This window comes from Sapajus apella, unplaced genomic scaffold (genome assembly GCF_009761245.1).
Source record: "Sapajus apella isolate SASKATOON/1434 unplaced genomic scaffold, GSC_monkey_1.0 scaffold11, whole genome shotgun sequence".
Classification (NCBI taxonomy): domain Eukaryota; kingdom Metazoa; phylum Chordata; class Mammalia; order Primates; family Cebidae; genus Sapajus; species Sapajus apella.
The window spans coordinates 31,719,293-31,743,939 of record NW_022436951.1 but is presented as its reverse complement, the minus strand read 5'-3'; the positions used below and the strand labels follow the sequence as shown (position 1 = coordinate 31,743,939).

General features: G+C 45.4%; 1 protein-coding gene and 1 long non-coding RNA gene across 2 annotated transcripts in view; one reads left to right on the top strand and one right to left on the bottom strand.

Annotated features, from left to right (window-relative positions):
* The window catches only part of ANKRD33B (ankyrin repeat domain 33B), a 92,451-nt gene that overhangs the window by 23,754 nt on the left and 44,050 nt on the right, over positions 1-24,647 (top strand). The gene's annotated exons all lie outside the window — the stretch shown is intronic.
* LOC116552370 overlaps positions 8,535-24,647 on the bottom strand; it is a 25,388-nt gene continuing 9,275 nt past the window's right edge. Inside the window, exons 2-3 of the long non-coding RNA XR_004269352.1 lie at positions 11,153-11,168; positions 8,535-8,547 (exon numbers count right to left, since the gene is read on the bottom strand). This is a non-coding gene — a long non-coding RNA (uncharacterized LOC116552370). The remainder of the gene's footprint in view (positions 8,548-11,152; positions 11,169-24,647) is intronic.

Below are 24,647 nucleotides of genomic sequence, written 5' to 3'. Positions count from 1 at the left end.
GGCCTCCCAAAGTGCTGGGATTACAGGCTTGAGCCACCGCGCCCGGCTGTCTTTTAAATATTTTAAAACAATTTTTCTGGGCACTTTTGATTAATCTTATCTTTTGATTCACTAATTATATCTTTACCCTAATCTACTATTTAATTGCTTTTTACATTCTTAATTTCAATTATGTTGTTTTTCTAAAATTTTTATTTGATTCTAGTTCTCTGATAAATTTCTTCATTTGTCATTATTTGCTTTTACATATTAGTTATTTTAAAGTCTGATAATTCTAATGTCTGGATCCTCTGGGCATGTTTTCTGTTGCCTGTTTCTCTCTTGGCCCCGTCTCCTGATACATCTGGTCAGTTTTGGAATGCTAGACCTTGTGTATGAAAATTGAAGTAGCACTAGATTGTGTTACCTTGTCCAGGGAGTATTTAATTTGCTTCTGGCAGACAGAGTGGGACAGAAGATTGCAGGCTGGGTTGCAGTTTTTATAAGATCTGGTGTCTCTCTGGCCTGTCTTCTAGGGGATAGCTCTTTTGGCTTCCTATAGAAATATGCCCTGGGCAGACCATGAATGCCACTTTTGTCTCCTTAATCCAAGCTCATTCCTGTGGCCCTCGGGCTGCATGAGGCTCAGGATGGTTTTGAATGCAGCCCAACATAAATCTGTAAACTTCCTTAAAATATTATGAGGTGTGTCTGTGTGTGTGTGTGTGTGTGTGTGTTTTAGTTCATCAGCCATTGTTAATATTAGTATGTTTTATGTATAGCCCGAAACAATTCCTCCACTGTGGCCCAGGGAAGCCAAAAGGTTGGATACTCATCCCTGCAAACCTTTTGAGAGTATAACAGACTCTGCTTAATTCTTCTTACCCTTCACTACTGCTCTGTGCTTGGTTTCTCAGCACCCAGCCTGAGGACTCAGGAAATGCCCTTAGGGAAAGCTCATCTCAGGACTTCCGCCTTCTTCCGGGGATATAGTCAGGCCGGCAAGTCCTGGTTGTCTTGGAAACTGGATGCTTCCAAATGGATATTTAGGGAAAAAAAGTATTCAGTTGTTCTCGGAGGAAAAGTACCTCTGATTGAAGCCAGTTTCTCAGAGCTGAAAGTGAGAGTCCCTGTCATTTGCCTTTTTACTTTGATTACACTGTTGTTTTGCTGAGAAGGTTTAAATTTTCGTGTAGTCAGATGTATCTATTTCTTTATGGTTTCTGTTCTTGCTACATTGCTTCAAAATGCTGTTTCTAAGCCAAGTTTCTAGAAATAGCCATGTAAAGTTTTTTTAGTGTTTTTTTTTTTTTTTTTTTCCTTTGAGATAGAGTCTCACTCTGTTGTCCAGGCTGGAGTGCAGTGGCTCGATCTTGGCTCACTGCAACCTCTGCCTCCCAGGTTCAAGGGATTCTCCTACCTCAACCTCCTGAATAGCTGGGATTACATGTGCCTGCCACCACACTCAGCTAATTTTTTCTGTATTTTTAGTAGAGATGGGGGTTTCACCATATTGACCAGCTTAGTCTTGAACTCCTGACCTCATGATCTGCCAGCCTCGGCCTCCTGGAATGCTGGGATTACAGGCATGAACCTGTATTTCTTGTTTTTTATATTCATTTCTTACCCTTGAAAATTGTGCTGTTGGTGCATTTATGCTGATATTTAATACAATATTTCTGTTGGTATTTAAATCATCCTGTGACTGTCATTAATCTTGATTGCTCTTTTTTCTTTTTCTTTCAATTTTACTTATGATTTTTATATAAGGGAATATTGTATTTATGTAGTAAAGTACATTTACATATTTATTGTTATGTTATTCATTATTTTTAGCTTTTGAATCTCTTATCTCTATCAGTAAACTATTTTAGGATATAAGTATGTATGTATGTACAGATTTAGGTTTGCTCTTAACATTTTAGTCCTTTCGTATTATCTTTTGATTTATGGTGTGTGTGCTTACTGCTCAGTAATCAACTTTTCCTGCAGTGTTGGTGAGTCACCCATCATTGCCCAGATTGCTTCTGTAATGCATGTTCTGCTTTAAAGACAGGGTCTTATTTTGGGCCATCTGCTTTATTTTTTTCTCACTAATTTGTGGTAAAACTTTATTCTTGTTAGTATTCTACTTTTCTTGTCTCTCATTTTTGTTAAACAGAGCATATATGTGATAGAAAATAGAATCCTGGCCGGGTGAGGTGGCTCATGCCTGTAATCCCAGCACTTTGGGAGGCCAAGGCAGGCGGACCTCCTGAGGTCAGGAGTTCGAGACCAGCCTCATCAACATGGGGAAACCCCATCTCTACGAAAAATACAAAAAAGTACAATAAAATAAAATAATAAGCTGGGCGTGGTGGCGGGCGCCTGTTATCCCAGCTACTTGGGAGGCTGAGCATGAGGATCGCATGAACCTGGGAGGTGGACGTTGCAATGAGCCAAGATTGCACCACTGCACTCCAGCCTGGGTGACAAAAAAAAGAAAAAAAAAAAAGAAAAGAAAAGAAAACAGAATCCTGCAGAGGAGCTTGAAGTGAGAGACCCCAGGCCTCCTGGCTACCCTACCCGTCTGCTTCTCAGTGCCGTCACTTGCCACTGTTCCTGCTCTCATTTCCTCTGGCGGTCCCCTCCCTACTGACTGCCACCTGATCATCTGGCTGGTCTTGATTTGTCCATTTGAGGCAGTGGGGATGATTCTGTGCCATGGTAGGTAGAGATTTTTGCTGACCCACCCTTTTCACCCCTCTGATCAGACCCATCCACCCATAATTTTTATATGTAGTCTTCTAGTTTCGTGTGTGTGTGTGTGTGTGTGTGTGTGTGTGTGTGTGTGTGTGTGTATTTTTTTTTCTTTTTTGAGATGGAGTTTCACTCTTGTTGCCCAGGCTGGAGTGCAGTGGTACACTCTTGGCTCACTGCAACCTCTACCTCCCCGTTTCAAGCAATTCTCCTGCCTCACCCTCCTGAGTAGCTGGGATTACAGGCATGTGCCACCATGTCCAGCGAATTTTGTATTTTTAGTAGAGACGGGGTTTCGCCATGCTGGTCAGGCTGGTCTCGAATTCGCAACCTCAGGTGATCTGCCTGCCTCAGTCTCCCAAAGTGCTGGGATTACAGGCACGAACCACTGCACCCTGCTCTTATATATTTTATTTCAACCCCAGTTCCTTTTCCATCAATTCCAGCTGGTATTTCCTGACTTCTCTGTTAGGTAAGGACCTTCCTAACCTTTTCCCACTGCCCCATATCCACCCCTCATATTGTCTTCACTAGCCTTCCACTTACGAGGCTAACATTTTTTTGGATCTTAATTATTATCTTAGTTATTTCAACTTTATCTATAATTTGATTCTAAAAGAAGAAACCAAGTAAAACTTACATTGTCATAACACTACAACTGTTGTTATTTGAAAAGTCACCTGGCGTGCTAGGACTACCTTTTCTTTCTGTGCAATAACACATTTTAAATTATTATAGCAGATAATGTATTTTACTCTGTGTTACTTTTTTTTTTAAAGCATTAACTATTAACTGTTTTAAGAAAAAACAAAATAAAGCAAAACCTGCACCGTCAGTGAATGCACTGCCCCATCTGCAGTGAGCGAATACTCTCCTTCCCTTTAGACACCGACTTCGTGTGGAGAGCTCCGCGCAGTGCTCATCTGCACATTTGTTGTATGACATTGACTGTTTGGTGCCTTTGGTCCCTTGCACCCGTGTACCTCCTCCCCATCTCAGTCCACACCCGACCCTGCTCATCCCAGACCCACCCTGGCTCAGCCTTCTGCTCACCACGACTCCAGCCCAACTCCCACAACCCTAGCTCACCTCCAGAGCCCTGAGACTTCCCCTCTCCAGCCCCGCTCCAAGTCACCACCTCCCGGTTAGGGGGGCTCACATGAGACCCTGATTCAATTTCCCACTTACTCTTCAGCCCTCTCACCCTGACTCAACTCCCCTGACCCTGGCTCACCTGGGTCCCCATTCCAGCACAAACCCCCACCCCTCCCAACACAACCCCTCCCAAGTCGCTCACCCTCACCTCCCATGAACCTCTCCCATTTGAGGAGAGTTCATCTCTTCTGCTACAAGGCTACCCTTGGCCTGTCGAGCTACAGTTTTTTCAGACCCAAGGCCTGCGCTGGCTCTGAGCCAAATTGTGGTCCTGTGGCAAGACAGAACCTGCTCCGGAGTCTCTGCAGAGAGCAAAGCTCAGAGACTCAACAGCAAGGAGCCAACACGTGTGGGAGCTGTCGGCTCATAGGGATTTTTCTCCCCTCTCCAGGGGCAGGAATTCTCGTCGTTGTCACAGATCTATTCCTTATTTAAAGCTTTTTCTTACTTCTTATTCGGGGTGGGGGGATGTTTAAAGTATCACGTATTTGTTTATTGATCTCCATTGCTGCAGAAAATATGCGTTTTAAAAACAAACATCCTTTTTTCTACCTGTTCCCTTCGTGCGTGCTCTCATCCCTATGCTACCAAGGGCACGTGTTCTGGAAGGCCCTGGGAGCCACAAGAGGTTCATGGCCTCAAAATTGAAGCCCTCAGAGGGTATTTGACCAGTTAGGTGGGGTAAGATGGGAACCTAAGGAGAATGACTCCTCAGCAGAAAATGAGGTAACAGGAAAGGAAGTCACTGATACAGGACAGGAACCCAGAGCTGCCTGCGACGTGGGCGGGATTCTGCATTGGGAAACCTGATGTGGGGGCCTCAGGGGAAAGCATGATTTGACTGCATGTGGGGCATAGGAAAGTGATTCCAGGTACGGGCAGCAGGAGTGGTGGTGGACTTGGTAGAGGATGGGCGAATTGTAGATAGAGTTGAAGGAGCTGGGCTGAGCAGATGGGATTTCACTCCCCAGGTGATTGGTGGAACCCAGCAGGGCCAGTCCTGGGCTTTTCCTACGGCAAGTCACTCAAGAGTTGCAGGAACGGGTGTTTTTAAGCAGGAAGAAAACATCAGACATGGATCGCTGTCTCTAGAGAGTGTGTCCTGTGGCTGTGGAGGGTGGAGGGGAGACAGGCCAGAGGCAGGTGCCTGTTGGGGGCCAGCCCCGAGGGTGACATCCTGAGCAGGAGAGGAGGGAGGAGGCCAGGTGGAGGACTGGCTTGCAGGACATGGGTGGTGTGGTGCCAGATAGGCAGTGGAGTTTTTTCCTAAGGCTGCTGTGACAGATGACCACAGAGTAGATGGCTTGAACGTCAGAAGTGGAGTCTCTCACAATTCTGGGGGCCAGATGTCTGAAGTCCAGGTGACAGCAGGGCCTCGCTCCCTCTGCTGGAGCAGGGTTTCTGTGGTGTGTGGCAGCCTTGCTCCATTCCCTGCCTCTGTCCTCATCTGTCCTCCCTGCACATCTGTGTCTCATCTCCTGGATGATCTCATCTTCACATCCTTAATTATGATCTGTAAAGATGCTGTTCCCCAACAGAGTCTCATTCACAGGGACCGGGGTTGGGATGTGGACATATCTTTTCTAGGAGATTCAGTTCAACCTACTACAGGCAGTTACTGCGTAACTGAAGGAGTAGGGCTCAGAATCCTCGAGTGGGGCCTGATGTGCAGAGGAGAGGCCTGGACACCCCTTAAGAGATGAAACGAATCTTCAGAGGTTCAGTCGTTGCTCGCGATGCCGTCTTCCCGGGCTCATCCCTGCATTGCAGCCCTGGATATTTTCTCCGTCTTTTCTAGTGGCCGTCATCTGGATGATCATGACTCTGGAAATCTCTGTCCATCATCCATTTTTTGCCTCCTCTGTGAACGAGCAGGTGTGATGGCTTGAAACTGGAGAGGGAGAAGGCTGAGTGTACCAGGGCAGGCGAAGCGCTTCCTGGAATTACGTGTCCCAGGACTCGAGTGAAACTGCCTTCGCTGACTCATGGAAAAGTTTGAAAAGATCATGTTTCGCCTGTGCCTGGGGGATCTCAGTTTTTGGCATAAGCTGAACAGATTGTTCCAATTCAGAGAAAAACCTAAGCCAAACCAAAACAACAGCATGACTTAATTATGTGCCAGCACGCTTTAAAATTAATTATGCTTGCTTTCATTTTATTTGCTCAACTTTTAAGCTCTGAGGCATGTGCAGGATGTGCAGGTTTGTTACATAGGTGGTGTGCCGAGGCCATGGTGGTTTGCTGCACAGATCAGCCCATCACCTAGGTATTAAACCCAGCATTCTCGAGCCATTCTTCCTGATGCTCTCCCTCCCCGGCCCCTGACACGCTCCTGTGTGCATTCATCCCCTGCTGTGTGTCCATGTGTTGTCATCATTCAGCTCCCACTTATAAGTGAGAACATGGAGTGTTTGTTTTTTGTTCCTGCATTAGTTTGCTGAGGATAATGACTTCCAGCACCATCCATGTTCCTGAAAAGGACATAATCTTGTTCCTTTTTATGGCTGCATAGTATCCATGGTATATACGATTATGTAAAGAGATTGAACCTATAACTGATTGGGGTACCTGAAAGACATGGGAAGCATGGAACCAATTTGGAAAACATTCTTCAGGAAACCATCTGTGAGAACTTCCCCAGCCTAGCAAGACAGACCAGCGTTCAAATTCAGGAAATGCAGAGAGACCCAGTAAGATGTCCCATGAGACAGTCAACCCCCAGACACATCATTATCAGATTCTCCCAGGTTGAAATGAAGGCAAAAACGTTAAGGGCAGCCAGAGAGAAAGGCAAGGTTATCTACAAAGGGAAGTCCATTAGACTAAAAGTGGATCTCTAAGCAGAAACCCCACAAGCCAGAAGAGATTGGGAGACAATATTTAACATTCCCAAAGAGAAAAAATTCCAACTCAGTTTCATATCCACCCAAGTATCCACTAAGTATTCATAAGTGAGGGAGAAATAAGATCCTTTTCAGACAAGCAAATGTTGAGGGAATTTGTCCCCATCAGGCCTGGATTGCAAGAGCTTCTGAAGGTAGCTCTTATGGAAAGGAAAAACCATTACCAGCCACTACAGAAACACACTGAAGTACACAGACAAGTGACACTATGAAGCAACAACATAAACAAGTCTGCAAATAACCAGCTAGCATCATGATGACAGGATCAAACTCCCACATAGCAATATTAACCTTAAATGTAGGTGGGCTAAATGCCCCAATTAAAAGACACAGAAGGCAAGCTGGATAAAGAGTCAAGACCCATCAGTATGCTTTCTTCAAGAGACCCACCTCACATGCACAGATGCACATAGGCTGAAAATAAAGGGATGGTGGAAAATTTACCAAGCAAATGAAAAACAGAAAAAAGCAGGGGCTGCAATTCTAGTTTTTGACAAAACAGGCTTTAAACCAACAAAGATAAAAAAAGACAAAGAAGGGCATTGCATAATGGTAAAGGATTCAGTTCAATAAGAAGACCTAACTATCCTAAATACATATGCACCCAACACATAACACCCAGATTCATAAAGCAAGTTCTTAGAGACCTACAAAGAGACAGACTCCCACACAATAAGAGTGGGAGACTTTAACACCCCACTGACAATATTAGATCATCAAGACAGAAAATTAACAAATATTTAGGACCTGAACCCAGCTCTGGATCAAGCAGACCTGATATCTACAGAATGCACCACCCCAAAACTACAGAATATATGTTTTTCTCATCACCACATGGCACTTACTCTAAAATTGATCACATAATCAGGAGTAAAACACTCCTCAGCAAATGCAAAAGAACTGAAATCATAACAGTCTCTCAGACAACAGCACAATCTAATTATGTGTTCTAATATGAACTGCTAATGCAAGTTGATTATATCTTGTATATGCATGTGATTTTTCTTTTTTGTTTTGGATTTCTGGATCTTGACTTGTTTACCAGTACTAGACTTCTTGCTGTCTTCCTTTTCTTTCATATGACTTTGATATCCTTTTGAGGGGCCCAAGTCAGAAGCCAATCACTACTACTTTTTCCTCCCATCCCCCACCCCAATCCAGGTGTGTCTTGGATGGAGAAGAAGGTGTCTCTTCTGCAGCCTCCATCTCTTCTAAGTTTACTTTCTCCTCTCAGCACCTGGATGCAGCCACCCCATTTAGTGGCTTCATCTCTACCTGGTGACTCCTAGGAGGCTTCTGAGTGCTTTCTGACTTCTAGCCTGCCCCTGCTGGCACTCTCAGTGCGTTGTTGCATTTTCACCATATTTTACAGTGTTTTGTTTTGTTTTGTTTTGAGGTGGAGTCTTGCTCTGTTGCCCAGGCTGAAGCACAATGGCACAATATTGGCTCACTGCAACCTCTGCCTGTCTTCAGGTTCAAGCAATTCTTTTGCCTCAGCCTACCAAGTAGCTGGGATTACAGGTGTGCATTGCCACACCTGGCTAATTTTTGTATTTTCAGTAGAGATGGGGTTTCACCATGTTGGCCAGTCTGGTCTTGAACACCTGACCCCAAGTGATCCACCCGCCTCGGCCTCCCAAAGTGGTGGGATTACAGCCATGAGCCACTGCATCTGGCCACGGTTTTTTTTTTTTTTTTTCAATTAAAAAAATTTAAAGATGTTTAGAGACAGTCTTACTATGTTGCACAGACTAGTCTTGGAACTCCTGGGCTCTAGCAATCCTCCCACCTCAGCCTCCCAAAGTTCTGGGATTACAGGCATGAGCCACTACACCTGGCGGGTCATATTTTGTGTTAATGATACTCGGTTAGCCAGATGTGGTGGCTCATGCCCATAATCCCAACACTTTGGGAGCCTGAAGTGGTTGAATCGCTTGAGTCCAGAAGTTTGAGAGCAGCCTGAGCAACATGGAGAAATCCTGTCTTAAAGAAAAGGAAAAGAAAAAATACTTTGTTGAGGTATAATTGACATGTGATAAAGCACACAAATTCTAAACAACCAGCTCTTTGATTTTGACAAATATATGCACCTGTGCAGTCATCCCCCGACTCAAGACATAGAGCATTTCTATCACCACAGTAAATTTCCCCTTGCCCCTTTCTACTCAGTCCCTGTCCCATGAGAGGCAAAGACCTGTTCACATTTCTGTCACCGTGGATTAGTTGAGCCAGTACTGAAACTTCAGGGGAATCACACAGTGTGTGCTCCACTGTGCCTGGATCCTTTCACTCAACATAAAGGTTTTGGGATTTAGCCATGTTGTGTGTACCTCTAGGTTGCTTTTTTTTTCTTTCCCTATTTAACAGCTTTATTGACAGTTCATCCATTAAAGTATACAACGCGATAGTTTGAGGCACATTCTGTTACTAAGTTTAAAAATTGTGGTGAAATATATGTAACATAAAACTGTTCATTTTAACCATTGTAACCAGTGTACAATTCAGTGGCATTTGCAATGTTGTGCAAACGTTACCACTATTTCCAAAGTGTTTCTATCATCCCTCTCCTCCCCAGTTCCTCTTCCTCCTCCTTCCCTTTTTCCCTCAGCCCCTGGCGACCTCTAACCTACCTTCTGTCTTTATGAATTTGCCTATTCTAGATATTTGCATAAATAGAATCATAGAATATTTGTCTTTCTGTATCTGGGTTATATCACTTAGCATAATGTTCTCAGTGTTCATCTATGTTATAAATGTATCCGCATTTTCCTTTTTCTTTAAAGGTTGAATAATGTTCCATCATATGTATATACCACATTTTGCTAATTCTTTTATCTGTTGATGGACATTTGGGTATTCCCGTTTTCACTATTGAGAATAATGCTGTTATGAACATGAGTGTACAAATCTCTGTTTCAGCCTCTGCTTGAAACTCATTTGGAAATATACTTAGGAGTGGAATTACTGGATCATATGGCAATTCTATGTTTGCCTTTCTGAGGAACAACCAAACCATTTCCCACAGTGGCTGCACTGCATTAGACTCTGACCAGCAATTTACAAGGGTTTCAGTGTCTTCCCATCCTTACCAAACACTTGTTATTTTCTGTATATTGGTGTGTTGTAAATAGTAGCCATCCTAATGGGGTGAAGTGCATTTTCATCACCACCACAGGGGTGAAGTGGTTTCTTACTCTGGTTTAGATGAGCATTTTTCGCGACTCAGTGACTAATGATGTTGAGCACTTTTTCATAGGCTTATTTACCATTTGTATAACTGCGGTGGCAAAGTTGCTTTTTCTGCTGTCATTACTTCATTGAGAGATTGCATACAGTGAAAGGTACAACTAACTCTTAAGGGTATAGTTCAATGAATTTTCACAAATGAACATGCACATGTAAATATCACAGATTAAGATATCATTCCATTACTCCAGAAAGTTCTCTGTGCCACTTTCTAATAACCCTCTTCACTATTTTTTATTACCATATACAGTATTAATCTTGCCTGTCCTTGGATTTCATTAAATGGAATCAAACAGCATGCACTTTTTGGTGTTTGGGATATTTTGTTCAGTGTCATATGCGTGAGTTTCACTGGTGTTGCTGTGATGATCAGGGTTTCGTTCTCCTTTTGTTGCTCTGTAGTATCCTAGGGTTGATTATAGCAGACTTTGCTTAGCTAGTCTCTTGGTGAATATTTGGGTTGTTTGCAATTTTTGGATGTTACAGATAAAGCTGTCCTGAACATTCTTGTCCACATCTTCATGTGGATATAGACTTTAATGTATTTTGAGAGTGTGTCTGTGAATGGAATTGCTGTGTTATAAGGTAGACATGTGTTAAACTTTAATAGAAACCACCAGTTTCCCAATGTGGTTCTTCCATTTTACACTCCCACCTGCTGGGAACATGAGAGTTCCACACCCTTGCCAACATTTGGTATTGTCAGTCTTTTTAATTTTAGCCATTCTGGTGGGTGTATGGTGGTATCTCATTGTGCGTTTAATTTGCATTTTTCTGTGACTAACAATGTCGAGCCCTTTCGCTTTTGGAAAAGGTTACTATTTAAGTTTTGTACATAAAAAAAAATCAAGTTAGAAGACATCAATGAACACCTGCGAAATAGATGTCCCAAAGCCCAGAATGTCATGTGGAAGCCACCGCTTTGACAGCTATGAGTCAGACAGACAGATGTCAGTTTCAGTTACATCTTCAATCACAAATGGGTTGCCAACTCAGTTTTAAAAGAATAGGGTGAGGGGGCATATATATATTTAAAGAATGTTTCGAAAATAGAAGGAAATGTCAAGGCTCTCTCCTCCCACACCAGCTCCCACCTGAGAGCCAGATATTTAGCAGGAAAATCTGGTCACGATGCTTTCTAAGACCCTGCGTGGTTCCCACCAGCTTTGGATGCCCTTCAGCTTGCTCAGCGCTCTGTGGGAACCTGTCATGACCCAGAATTCCCCACTTGTCAGCTCCACGCCTTTGCACACGTTTGCCTCCCGCTTGGGACACGGTCCCCATCCTCTCTGGCACTGTGGACCTCCTGCTGTTGTTTGGCTAAGAGGCTCAGCCTGGCTGGGTGCCAGCTCCTCCCAGCCTGGGCCAGCTGCCAGTCATCTGTGCTCTCACTGTCCCCTGGGCAGAGGCTGGCATTGTCATTGTTTACATCTCCACCTCCTTCCCCAGACTGAATGTCCTGAGCGGAGGGACTCACATTTCAACGGATCTTTGTATTTTCAGCACCCAGCCGGGGGCCAGTAAGCCTGCTGGATGATGAATAAGTAAGTGCTCATGGGTGCTGACTACAGCCAGCTGAAGGCTGTGCAGCGCTCCTCCCTGCTGGGCACGCTCTCCATGGATGTGCTGGCTTCATCACACAATTTAAGTGTGACCACACCTATATATGCCTAAATCTGTAGGACAAAGTATAAGCCACAATATCTCGAGATCTGCTCTTCTCCTTTTGGTCACTCCACCTCAGCCTGTGTATGACAAGGAACTGCCATGTCTCCCTGTGGGGCCAGAGATGATTCTCGGGTGGAGCACCCGGAGCTGGTGCAGATGAGAACAAGACCAGTTAGGGGGCACGTGAGGAAGTGCTATAGGCACCGAGGCCAGGACTAGGGAAGAATTTGTTTGGATTTGTGTATAGCAGAGACTGGGCGGGGCAAGAAGGAAGGTGCATTTCCCCACTGAGAGAAAGCCAATCAAATAAAAATGAACAAGAACACAAGCTGAGCTCTGTGTCCTGTGTTCCTGAGGGGTGACTGAGCAGCCTGGGCACCTGGGTGTAGAGGCCACACCATCACTGCCCATCCCGGAGCGTCAGCATAGGGTGCTCACACTTTATGTCCTGCAGACAAAAGTAATTGACGGCTCCCGGCCAGGAGCCTAGGCTGAGGCCTGAGAGTCTGCATTTCTAACACGTTCCCAGGTGACACTGATGCCGCTGGTCCTGGGACTGTACTATGTGGGGCCAAAGTCAAACCTGCGCCCAGCAGAAAATAATAAACAGGTGGTTTGGCTCAATCATTAGCCAGGTTGTTAATTCTGCATCCATCGGGTTGGGTTGGACTAAATTGTGCCAGACTTTTTGTGAGGCAGGACCAGTATTTGTGCATGACAGGCCGAGTATTTGGAAAACATTGCCTCGAAAATGGTTGGAGAGTTTTATTTCTCCTGAGTAGACCATGCTGTCGCCTGAGAGCCTGCTCTGAGAGCAGAGCAGCCGGCTGGGAGCCTCCAGAGCGGGAACCACTCGACAGAAAAAAGGGTTTCAAATCTTTGAGTCTGAAATGAGTGAACAATTTAGACTCCTTTCTTGAAATTTCATGCAACGTTTGGCAAGGAACTTGTAAAGCTGATCATAGTCTATAGATCCTGAAAGGCCCAATTTGCTTTTCATTGATTGCTTGTCTTTTTTTTTTTTTTTTTTTTTTTTTTGAGACAGTGTTTCAGTCTGTCACCCAGGTTGGAGTGCAGTGGCATGATCACAGCTCACTGCAGCCTTGACCTCCCAAACTCAAGCGATCCTCCTGCCTCAGCCTTTAGAGTCACACTGCAGGTGAGCACCACCACACCTGGCTAATTTTGTATTTTTAGTAGAGACGGGGTTTCGCCATGTTGGCCAGGCTGGTCTCAAACTTTTGACCTCGTGATCCACCCACCTCAGCCTCCCAAAGTGCTGGGATTACAGGTATGAGCCACTGCGCCTGGCTTTATTTTTTTATTTTTGTTTTTCAGACAGTCTTTCTCTGCTGCCCAGGCTGGAATGCAATGGCACGATCTCGGCTCACTGCAACCTCTACTTCCTGGGTTCAAGCGATTCTCCTGCCTCAGCCTCCCAAGTAGCTGGGACTACAGACATGCACCACCATACCTGGCTAATTTTTGTGTTTTTTGGTAGAGATGGGGTTTCACTCTGTTGACCAGGCTGGCCTCAAACCCCTGACCTCCAGCAATCTGCTCACGTCAGCCTTCCAAAGTGCCCGGATTCCAGGTGTGAGTCATTGCGCCCGGCCAAAAGAGAATGTTTTTAAGAAAAATAGAACACTCTTCTGATGTCTTCTGGGAATATAGTGAAGCCAGAGAGGAATTTTCTTAGCTGATTTGTGGCATTAATTATATCTAATCTAGCTGCACCTAACATAACATCTAGTAGGTCTCAGTGACTATAAAATACCAATATGCTATATTATATATTTTCTTGTGTAAACCTATATTCAACTTTAATGAATGATCAGTTCTCAAGACAGGAACATAGAATTATGTGTTAATATGACAAGCTTTGGAAGATTGTAACTGGAATTTGTCATTATTCTACCCTTATGACTTGTTGATATTTGTATTATCTAAAGCTACATTCATCACCCCAAAACATAGTGGCTTAAAATAATAATGATCATGTATTTTCTCTCACAGTGTCCATAGCTCGGGAAAGTGGGAGTGGCTCGGGAATGTGGGAACCTGGCCGGCAGTTCTGACTGAGGGTTTCTCGTGGGCTGCAGTGGGATGTTGGCTGTGCCTGTAGTTGTCTGAGGGCTTGACTGAGGCCAGAGGGTTGCCTTCCAAAGTGGCTCCTTCTCATGGCTGGCATATTGGTGCTGGCAGTTGGCTGGGGGCCTCAGCTCCTCTCTCTGTGGGTCTCTCCACAGGGCTGCTCGAGCGTCCACAGGCATGGCAGCCGGCTTCCTCAAGAGCCTGCAATCCAGGAGACAGGGAGAAAGCTGCAGGATCTCTTAGCACCTGGCCTTGGAAGGCGCACACCATTACTCCTGCCATATGGGCCCAGCCCCGATTCAGCATGGGAGGTGATCACCAAGGGTATGAATACCAGGAGGCAGCAAAGCTCACGGGGGCCATCCAGGAGGCCGGCTAGCGCAATTGTGGTTGTGAATATTAAAAGTACAGGGTGTGGAATGAATAAGAAAAGTGTGCTCATGGCAGACATACATGGTACAAGGAAAGGGTCCATGCTTTTTGCTGTTGTAATTCATCCCCTGCATGAACTCTTTCTTATTGAGTCATTGAGTGACTTTCTTTCTTTCTTTCTCTTTTTTTTTTTTTTTTTTGAGATGGAGTTTTGCTCTTATTGCCCAGGCTGGAGTGCAGTGGCAAGATTTTGGCTCACTGCAACCTCCGCTTCCTGGGTTCAAGTGATTCTCCTGCCTCAGCCTCCCAAGTAGCTGGGATTATAGGCACCTGTCACCATGCCTAGCTAATTTTTGTGTTATTAGCAGTGACAGGGTTTCACCATGTCCTGACTTCAGGTGATCCACCCACCTTGGCCTTCCAAAGTGCTGGGATTACAGGCATGAGCCACCATGCCTGGCCAAGTGAGTTTCTATATTCTGCTCTTCTAGCCTTGCTATTTCCTTCAAGTTCTCTGCTGAGCTTTGTACATTCATTTTAAAAAATCCAAGCTTAATTTCAAAGAGATTAAATGAATCCATGGTCAGAAGAACATGTAATTGTTACTGACAGTCACTGCCTGCAGGTCAACTGTTAACAGGCATAGTTTTCTTTCATCACAGAATGCTTGTAAGATCACTGCATGGAAACCACTCCCAGTGTTGGGAAGATTAGACGGGCCTCTGAGATAGAAATAGATTAGGTATATACATGAACTTGGCAGAGGGAATACAGTTGAACAAAGTAGTAGTTTCAAACATTACTAATCTAAAGTCGTAAATCCAACATGTTATGTTGGCCAGGCTAGTCTCAACTCCCAACCTCAGATGATCTGCCTGCCTCAGCCTCCCAAATTGTTGGGATTACAGGAGAGAGCCACTGTGCCTGGCCTCCATAGCATGTATTTCATTAGCCAGACATCTCCTGATGTATGTTTTATATTTGGGTGGTTTTTAGGCTTTGTACTTACAGATCTTTATACGGATATAGATCTCTTGACCTCCTTTTTTTTTGAGACAGGGCGACAGGGGCTGTTGTCCAGGCTGGAGTGCAGTAGCATGATCATAGCTCACTGCAGCTCCCAACTCCTGGGCTCGAGTGATCCTCCTACTTTAGCCTCCCAAATTGCTAGGAGTACACGTGTGCACCATTGCACCTGGCTAGTTTTTAAATTTTTTTTATAGAGATAAGTCTCATTATGTTGTCCAGGCTGCTTTTGAACTCCTAGGCTCAAGCGATCTTCCCGCCTTGGCCTCCCAAGGTGCTGAGATTACAGGTGTGAGCCACCGCACCCAGCTCTTGGCATACCGTCGGTGTCTCTGCAGTGAACCCCTCCAAGTGGAGTTCTTTCATTTTCTTTTGAGTTTGGCTCTTGCTTTCAGATCTACATTGCTCATCCCCAGATCTGGGTGAAGCTACCGAGAGTGACACCATGCTGAAGGACAGCTGCTTCTTTGAGGTCCCTTGGGACGTGAAGTCATTTCCTTTCTTGACTGTAGAGGAAACACAAGCCCACATCACTGTGTGTCGGTCCTCAGTTTAGAGTAAGCTGTGTATTATTCCGGGGCGTGTGCCTTCATTCAGGAAATGCTTATTGAGTACCTTGTAGATGTCAGGTACTTGGGAAACAAATTTAAAAAGACATGATCTGCCGCCCCTTGGAGCGAATTGTTGAGTGTGGGCTGGTGTGTGAACGGCAGTCCCGTGACAGTGAGAGGACATGGGCATCAAAGGGCTGGGGCCATACTGGCAGGAGACTCAGAAATGTGCAGGCTGACTCAGTGATGGGGCTGGGGCAGGGAGGAAGGGCATCCCAGGCGGAGGCCACTGCACCTGCAAAGGCTTGGAGGCCTGAAAACATACAGCACGCACCAGGGAGAACCCAAACCACCGGTAGCTGGTGGGGCCACGAGGAAGTTGAGAAGCAATGGGTGTGGCCCACAGGTGGTCAGTGGCGCCCAGGCTGCTGGGTTCAAATGGTTTTGGAATAGATGGCATGACATAGTTGCCAAATTTTTGTTTTGCAAGCTAAGAAATAAATTAAAAAGTCATAAACTCATGTCCCCATCATTTTATTTATTTATTTATTTTTGAGACAGGGTCTCACTCTCTTGCCCAGGGTGGAGTTCAGGGCACGATCTTGGCTCACTGCAACCTCTGCCTCCTGGGTTCAATCGATTCTCTGGCCTTAGCGTCCTGAATAGCTGGGATTACAGGTGTACGACACCACACGTGGCGCGTTTTGAAAATTTTTTATTTTTGATAGAGACAGGATTTCATCATGTTGGCCAGGCTGGTCTTGAACTCCTGACCTCAAGTGATCCGCCCACCTCGGCCTCCCAAAGTGCTGGGGTTACAGGCGTGAGCTACCACGCCCAGCCATTTTATGAGTACATTTTGTGCCCAATCAAGTAGCAAAGACACAATCTTAAAATAAAGGACAGTTCTTCCCAATGGAAAAAAAAAAAACAGTAGGCAGCCATTGACACATGAATAGATGTACACTACTGTTACACACACACACACACACACACACACACACACACACACACACACACAGAGTCACCCAGAATAGACTATGTTGCTGTGATAACAAACCACCTGAAGTCTCAGTGGCTTAAAATAACAAAGGTTTGCCTCTTGCTCATTCAGGCGCTTGTGCGCCGGCTGGAGGGGCAGGGCTCTGCTCTGTCTGCCCTCACCTCAGAGCCCAGGCTGAGAGCCATCCATCTCTGAGCTTCAAGGGCAGTCAAGGCAGAGAAAAGGGAAAGTGGCACATTGTACCCTGTCTCTCAAAACTTCCTCCTGGAAGTGATACCTGCTATTTCACTTACATTTCATTACCCAAAGCAAGCCAGATGGTCAAGTCGGAATTCCGAAAGGGTGGGGAAATGCAATTTACCAAAAGGCAGGCGAAAATAGGTAATGGAAGGACGCCAGTGAGTACTGCAGGTGAATCCGGTGCAACAGAGTTGTCCTGGTTCAAACAATTAAAAAGCACTTTGTGTGTGTGTGTACTTTTACCAGCTTCTTCACAGACCGTTGCCCATACTTGAATGAATCTTCTTCTGGATGTGCTACTGTATAAGTGGAAGAGAAGGGAGGGTGTGGTCAGGGACATTTTGAGGGAATACTAAGGTCTGCTTTGGACAGTGAAACACATTAGACAATGAGCTTCCAGCTGCTTGTTTTCCTGCCGGAGTCTCTGTGAGTTCTTATTTATAGCTGCTTGCTTGTTGCTGAGTGCCTCCCAGCAGCGAATTCCTTTAGCCCTCTCTAGGATGAGCAGCAAATGCCTGTTCCTGGCAGCCTGAGAATATCGTCGTAGACGTCCTCTGATGACCCGCGGTCTGGTGTTTTGCACAATCTTCTTTACCACTCCTTCTAGGAGGATTGAGAACTGAATTTGATTTTTAAAATGAAGCTTGATAATCAAGAATAGCCATGGCAGCCTGAGTGTCGTGGCTCACGCCTATAATCCCAGGACTTTGGGAGGGTGTGGTGGGCGGATCATTTTAGGTCAGGAGTTTGAGACCAGCCAGACCAACATGGTGAAACCCTGTCTCCACTAAGAAAAATACAAAAAAAAAATAAAATAAAATTAGCTGGGCGTGGTAGTGCTTGCCTACAGTCCCAGCTACTCAGGAGGCTGAGGCAGGAGAATCCCTGAAACCCAGGAGGCAGAGGTTGCAGTGAGCCGAGATTGTGCCATTGCACCCCAGCCTGGTGACAGAGTAAGACTCCGCCTCAAAAAAAAAAAAAAAAAAAAATAGCCACGGCAGTTCTGAAGGGGAAGAGCAAGGAAAGTTTCTTCCCTGCAGAACACAGGACTGCAGTAGGAATCAGGATTGCTTTGGGGCCAAGGCAGATTGCTAGACCAATGGAAGCAACACTCAGATGGTTCATGTTGTTCTGGGGAGGTGGGACGTGCTTGAGCGTGGTGTGACCACCAATGGGAAAGAATGGATGTGTTCATAGAATCTCTATAATAAAAACCATGGTGCATTCAAGACCTCACCATGAAAAAAAATACACTTTGAAACTTTTGGAATTAAATACAGAGGAATATCTTTATGGTTTCTGAATAGGATGAATTACTTAAACACATGACAGAAAGCATTACCATAAAGGAAAACGCAAATAATGACTGCATCGAAATGTAAAATGGGTGGTAAATGAAAAGCAAGTAGTGTAGAGAAAACAATAGCCACACCCTTGACAGAGCCTCAGGTCCAGGGCAGCATTTACAGAGCCCCTGCTCTCTGTGGTGCCTGAGAGGGACTGCCTCTTTAAATTTGGTGCCCCAGGGCCTCCTTTGCCACATCTTAGTGCCAGCCTTAGGTGCCAGTGCCATCCTAGTGCCAGCTTTAGTGTCTAGGGTTGTAGTGCCCAGTAGCGTGGCTGGTAGCTCCAAGTGGCTGTTGAACACGGTGACACTGAGGTTCCTGTGAGTGTAAAATATGCACTAGATTCATCCAAAAGAGGTAAAATGGCTCATTCACATTTTCCTATTGATTACATTTTGAAATGGTAATATTTTGGATATGTTGACTTAAATACAATATATTTATTAGGATTTTTTTTTGGCTTTTATTAATTTGGCCACTAGAAAATTTAAAATTATCAGCCAGGTGCAGTAGCTCATGCCTGTAATCTCTGTACTTTGGGAGGCAGAAGCGAGCCGATTGCTTGAGCCCTGGGTAATATGGCAAAACCCCATCTCTACAAAAATACAAAAATTAGTTGGACGTGGTGGTGCTCACCTATAGTCCCAGCTACTAGGGAGGCTGATGGGGGAGGATTGTTTGAGCCTGGGAGGTGAAGGCTGCAGTGAGCCGTGATGCACTTCAGCCGGTGACAGACCAAGACCCTGTCTCCCCCCAAAATTTTTAAATTACATTTGTGCCTCCCCCTATATCTCCATTGGACAGCACTGACCTCGAGTATTATAAAGAATTCAAACTGGGCTGGGCACTGTGGCTCACTCCTGTAATCCCAGTATGTTGGGAGGCCGAGGCAGGTGGATCATTTGGAGTCAGGCGTTCAAGACCAGTCTCTCCGACATGGTGAAACCCCATCTCTACTAAAAATACAAAAATTAGCTCGGCATGGCGGCAGGCACCTCTAATCTCAGCTACTTGGGAGGCTGAGGTGGGAGAATCGCTTGGACCTGAGAGATGGAGGCTGCAGTGAGCTGAGATCACTCCATTGCTCTCCAGCTTGGGTGACAGAGTGAGACTCCGTCTCAAAAAAAAAAAGAGAATTCAAACTGATCAATGAGTAAAAGACAAAGAAGCCAGTGGGAAATGGACCAAAGACATAATTAAATCCTTTACCAAAGAGGAAATACAGACGGCCAATAGATACATGGAAAGACGGCCAGTCTTACTGGCAATCGGGAATGCGAAGTAAAAGCACAGTAGTAACAGTGTTTACTCTTCAGATTGGTGAAAATGAAAAGGTATTGGGAATTGGCGAGAATGGAGAGAAGCTGTTACTTTCACCCATGGGTGGTGGAGTTGTGCTGTAGCAGCCACTTTGGAGAGGACTTTGGCTCATGTTCTACCCCCAGCTTGTCCACCTAGAGCACTGGTTCTCTCCTGGGGGCAATTTTGCTTCCCAGGGTGTATTTGGCAATGTCTGGAGGCATTTTGGGTTGTCATAAATGAGGGTAGAAGATGCTCCTGACATCTAATGGATAGAGGCCAGGGATTGTATAGTGCAGGGGACAGCCCCCCTCCAGAATAAGGAATCATCTGGCCCCACATGTTAATAGTGCTCTTTCTGAGAAACTGACACAGACGAGGATTCCAAGTAATTTCCAGTTCAGGTGCATCAGGAGATGCAGATCAAGGTTCTAATTTCGGTGCTTTGTATTTGTAATCACCGAACTTTGGAAACAGTATACTCAGTTTTAGGGGTGTGGGTGAACATGCAGAGACGCTACAGTAGTCACAAAGCATTTGCCAGTGATTTGGCTAGATCACGTCCAGCACTGCGTGAATCAGCCAAGTTTCAGGCTCATATGTACATGGAGAGCATTTTGTGTAAATATTTGAAATAGGAAATAATGCTGTCTATTAAATATATTGCCTTTGGGCTGTGCACGGTGGCACACGTCTGTAATCCTGGCACTTTGGGATGCCAATGTGGGTGGGTTACCTGAGGTCAGGAGTTTGAGACCAGCCTGGCCCAAAACCCCATCTCTACTAAAAATACAATAATTAGCTGGGCTTGGTGGCGGGAGCCTGTAATCCAAGCTATCTGGGAGGCTGAGGGAGGAGAATCATTTGAACCTGAAGGGTGGAGGTTGCAGTGTACTGAGATTGTGCCACTGCACTCCAGCCTGGGCAGCAGAGCACAACCCTGTTGCAAAAATAAATAAATAAATAAATAAAAATAAATACATTGCTTGTGGATACATGCATATGTAACAGAATTCAAAAGCAAAATCAGAGCATGCACAGCAGCACCAAATAGCGATTGTCCCTGGGAGGGCTGGGGAGGACAGTACAAAAAGACATTTCAACTTTTTCTGTAATGTTGATTCCTTTAAGAAGTTTGAAGCAGTTGATCAGGCACGGTGGCTCATGTCTCTAATCCCAGCACTTTGGGAGGCCAAGGTGGGTAGATCACCTGGTCAAGAGTTCAAGACCAGCCTGGCCAACATGGAGAAACCCAGTCTGTACTAAAAGTACAAAATTAGGCAGGCGTGGTGGCACATGCCTGTAATCACAGCTACTCAGGACACTGAGGCAGGAGAATCACTTGAACCGGGGAGGCAGAGGTTGCAGTCAGCTGAGATTTTGCCATTGCATTCCAACCTGGGCAACAAGAGCAAAACTCCATCTCAGAAAAAAAAGTTTGAAGCAGTTATGACAAAATATTGACCTCTGTTACTATAACCAATGAAGACATGGGTGTTTGTCTTTCTATTTTACTTTTCTCTCTATTTGGAATTTTTTTCATAATAAACACTCATACGTGCCTACCAAAGGGCCCTTGGAACAGGGGCTGCCTGAGTCCAAGCAGCTCAGTGGGGTTTGTCCCTGTTTCTCTGTGGTTCGCCTGCTTTACCCAACACTGATCCAGGGTAAGAGTTTGGTACATGGAACATTCCATGGGATTCTTTATTCTGAGCTGGCTTTGGAGAGGCAGGAAGTGAGGAGGTGGTGTCTGGCCTGTGGTGCTGGGGCCACACCTGTGGAGACTGACCCTGGGGGCTGCCTCCTGCCCAGGTAGTCCTCTCCCCTGACCACTTGCCACCCCTCTGCACTAGACCTGGACCTGACCTTTACCCTCCAAACTTCTAATGACACATCCCAGAAAGTATCTGGTTTCAGAACTAAAACTCACACTTAGGGAGTGTATTTAAAGGAAAATAGATGTCATATCATATAAATTGCAGACAAATCTGAATTCCTGGGGAGACTGTTTTACTGGACCGAGCATAGAAATTAACACCAAGACAAAAGTATGCCAGATTGCAGGGTCTTTATTATGCTGGCGACCACAGAGGACTCATGTCTCTCCAACCTGTGGCATCGAAAGGAGGGTGCCAAGACTTTTTATACCCGAAAAACCACCTTGAGAGTGGGGGTGAGGAGCGGGGATGGGGATGAAAAGGCTTCAGACACCCTGAGGGCTAGTGGATTCTGTAAATCACCTCCTGGGCGGAGACGAGGGCTCCGGATATTCCAAGGACCAGGGGACTTCTGTCATTCCGTTTGTTACTTAAGTGGTTTACAGAAGTCAAGATAAACATTTGTTTACACATTGTCTGGGTAGTGATGGAAGTCACAAATCTTAGTTGCTTATTACAAGTCGTGGGAGCCAAGATGGCGTAGGTTAGGACTGCTTGCCTGTCACATTAGGGCCACAGAGAGCAGTTACTGATAGGCAAAGTTTAAGCAGCTTTACATAGTAGTTATTTCGCAGAGCAAACTAGCAGCTTTATTTACAGAAGCCAAGGCCAGCAGTTATTGTGAGGAGAATGGGGCAGCCATTACAACTTAATTTTGGAAAACAGCTTTGTCTTTTATAAAATGATGTTGTTCAGGCTCTAACTCTAGGTCAGCTACAGCACAATATCACAAGGCCCTTCAGAAAATGAGTTTGCTGCCTGGGCTTTGCAGCTGAGTGCATTTGACAGACTTGAGACTTGATCGGGAAGGGTTTGCCTTGGACACATCACGTAGTGTAGAATTTACAGCCAGCTGATGTGCACACTTTGTCTTCTCTACAAGCCACAAGCATTGAAGAGTCCTTGCCTTCCTGGGGTCTCCCTCTCATGCTCTTTCATTCCTTTTAGACCCAAGGAAAGGCTTCCTGCCTGTGGCACTGGGCTAGAGGCTACAGTACTCACTGTTTTCCTATGATATATTGAAGCAATGAACTCCTGTTGTGGGATCTTAGCATTTTTTTTTTTTTTTTTTTTTTTTGAGACCGAGTCTCTCTCTGCTGCTAGGCTAGAGTGCAGTAGCAGGATCCTGGCTCACTGCAAGCTCCACCTCCCAGGTTCAAGCGATTTTCCTACCTGAGCCTCCTGAGTAGCTGTGACTACAGGCATGTGCCACCACGCCCAGCTAATTTTTGTATTTTTTTTTTTTAGTAGAGACGGAGTTTCACCGTGTTGGCCAGGATGGTCCCGATCCCTTGACCTTGTGATCCACCCGCCTCAGTCTCCCAAAGTGCTGGGATTACAGGTGTGAGCCACAGCGTCCAGCCAGATCTTAGAATTTTAAAGACTTGTATGAAGTATCCTTTCCCTTGGAACCTTGTTTGGTAGATAGCTTAATTAGATGATGTCTTAGTCCATTCAGGCTGCTAGAGTGAAATATGATAAACTAGCTGGCTCATAAACAATGGAAATTTACTTCTCAACGTTCTGGAGGCCGGGATGTCCAAGATGAAGGGCCTGATTTCTAGACCACACCTTCTCACTGGGTCCTCACAGGGTGGAGAGGGCAAGCCGGCTCTCTGGATCTTCTTGTATAAGGGCACCAATCCCATTTGTGAGGGCTCTGCCCTTATGACCGGGCTACCACCCAGCGGTCCCATCCTGTAATACCATCCCCGTGAGGGCTGGGATTTCAACATGTGAATTTTGAAGGGACAGAAACGTTCCGTCCATGGCAGATGGTAAGGCTCCGTCTCCCTAAGACGTTCAGAATGGACCATTTGAGCCAGTCTTCCCTTCACGCTGCCTGAGGATTCCTGCGTTACCCGTATAACTGAACCAGGAAGTCAGCCCCTCACAGGGAATTCATCTCTCTCATGGCATCGCAGCTGCTGCAATCAAATGCTATCATTGATGTTTATCCTGGATGCCCACCCCCGTCCCCAGCACAGATTCACAAGATTCTTTTCTTAGACCCTTGATGATTTTAATCTGCATTGTCTTCATACATCCTGAGATAATTGAAACTTGCCTAAAATAGTTTACCCAACAACTCACACATATGTTAGCAGGGGCTCATGGCCGCCTTTTAGAAATATAGTCGCTCTTTAGAGGCCAGAATTCTTGCATTCTTTCAAAAAGTCTCATAGACATCTCCCCCGACCTATTGTTATTCTGGGGTTTTACGGAAATAGATTTTTGAGCATCTAACTGTAATCTCTTGGTTCTTGGATTTTTTTTCCCCACACTGGAGCTTGGTTACATCCTTTTTCTCCTGGGTCGTCAGGATGATGGCTCCCTTACTGTGGCTCTGGGGCTCCCTGGGGCTCTGGTGCCTCAGTCTCTCCCCTGGCTCTTGTCAGCTCCTGTTTCTTCTGCCGCGGACTGTGCTGGGCCTCACGTGGCATCTGGCCCTTCTTTTTCCTTCACAGACAGCTCTTGTTTTCATTTGTTTACAGTGGTTATTGTAAAACTATTTCTTAATGAGATGTTATTAATGTAAACATTGTGTTTGCGTACTTTTTTCAATGTTAATTAAAATGATATAATTTCCTCATGAATACAGATTCGTTTTAAAAAAGAATTCTAACTGCACAGAATCATATGGGATAAAGAGTGAAAGTAGTAGTGGGCAGGCACGGTGGCTCACGCCTGTAATCCCAGCACTTTGGGTGGCCGAGGTAGGCAGATCACCTAAGGTCGGGAGTTCGAGACCAGCCTAACCAACATGGAGAAATCTGTCTCTACTAAAAATACAAAATTAGCTGGGTGAGGTGGCACATGCCTATAATCCCAGATACTTGGGAGGCTGAAGCAGGAGAATGGCTTGAACCTGGGAGGCAGAAGTTACAGTAAGCCAAGATCTCACCATTGCACTCCAGCCTGGGCAACAAGAGCAAAACTCGGTCTCAAAATGAAGGAATGAAGGAATGAATGAATGTAGTTCTTCCAGAGTGTTCCTTCCCCATCCCATCCACCCTGGATTAGTCAGGGGTCTCCAGAGAAAGTGTGTGTGTGTGTGTGTGTGTGTGTGTGTGTGTGTGTGTGTGTGT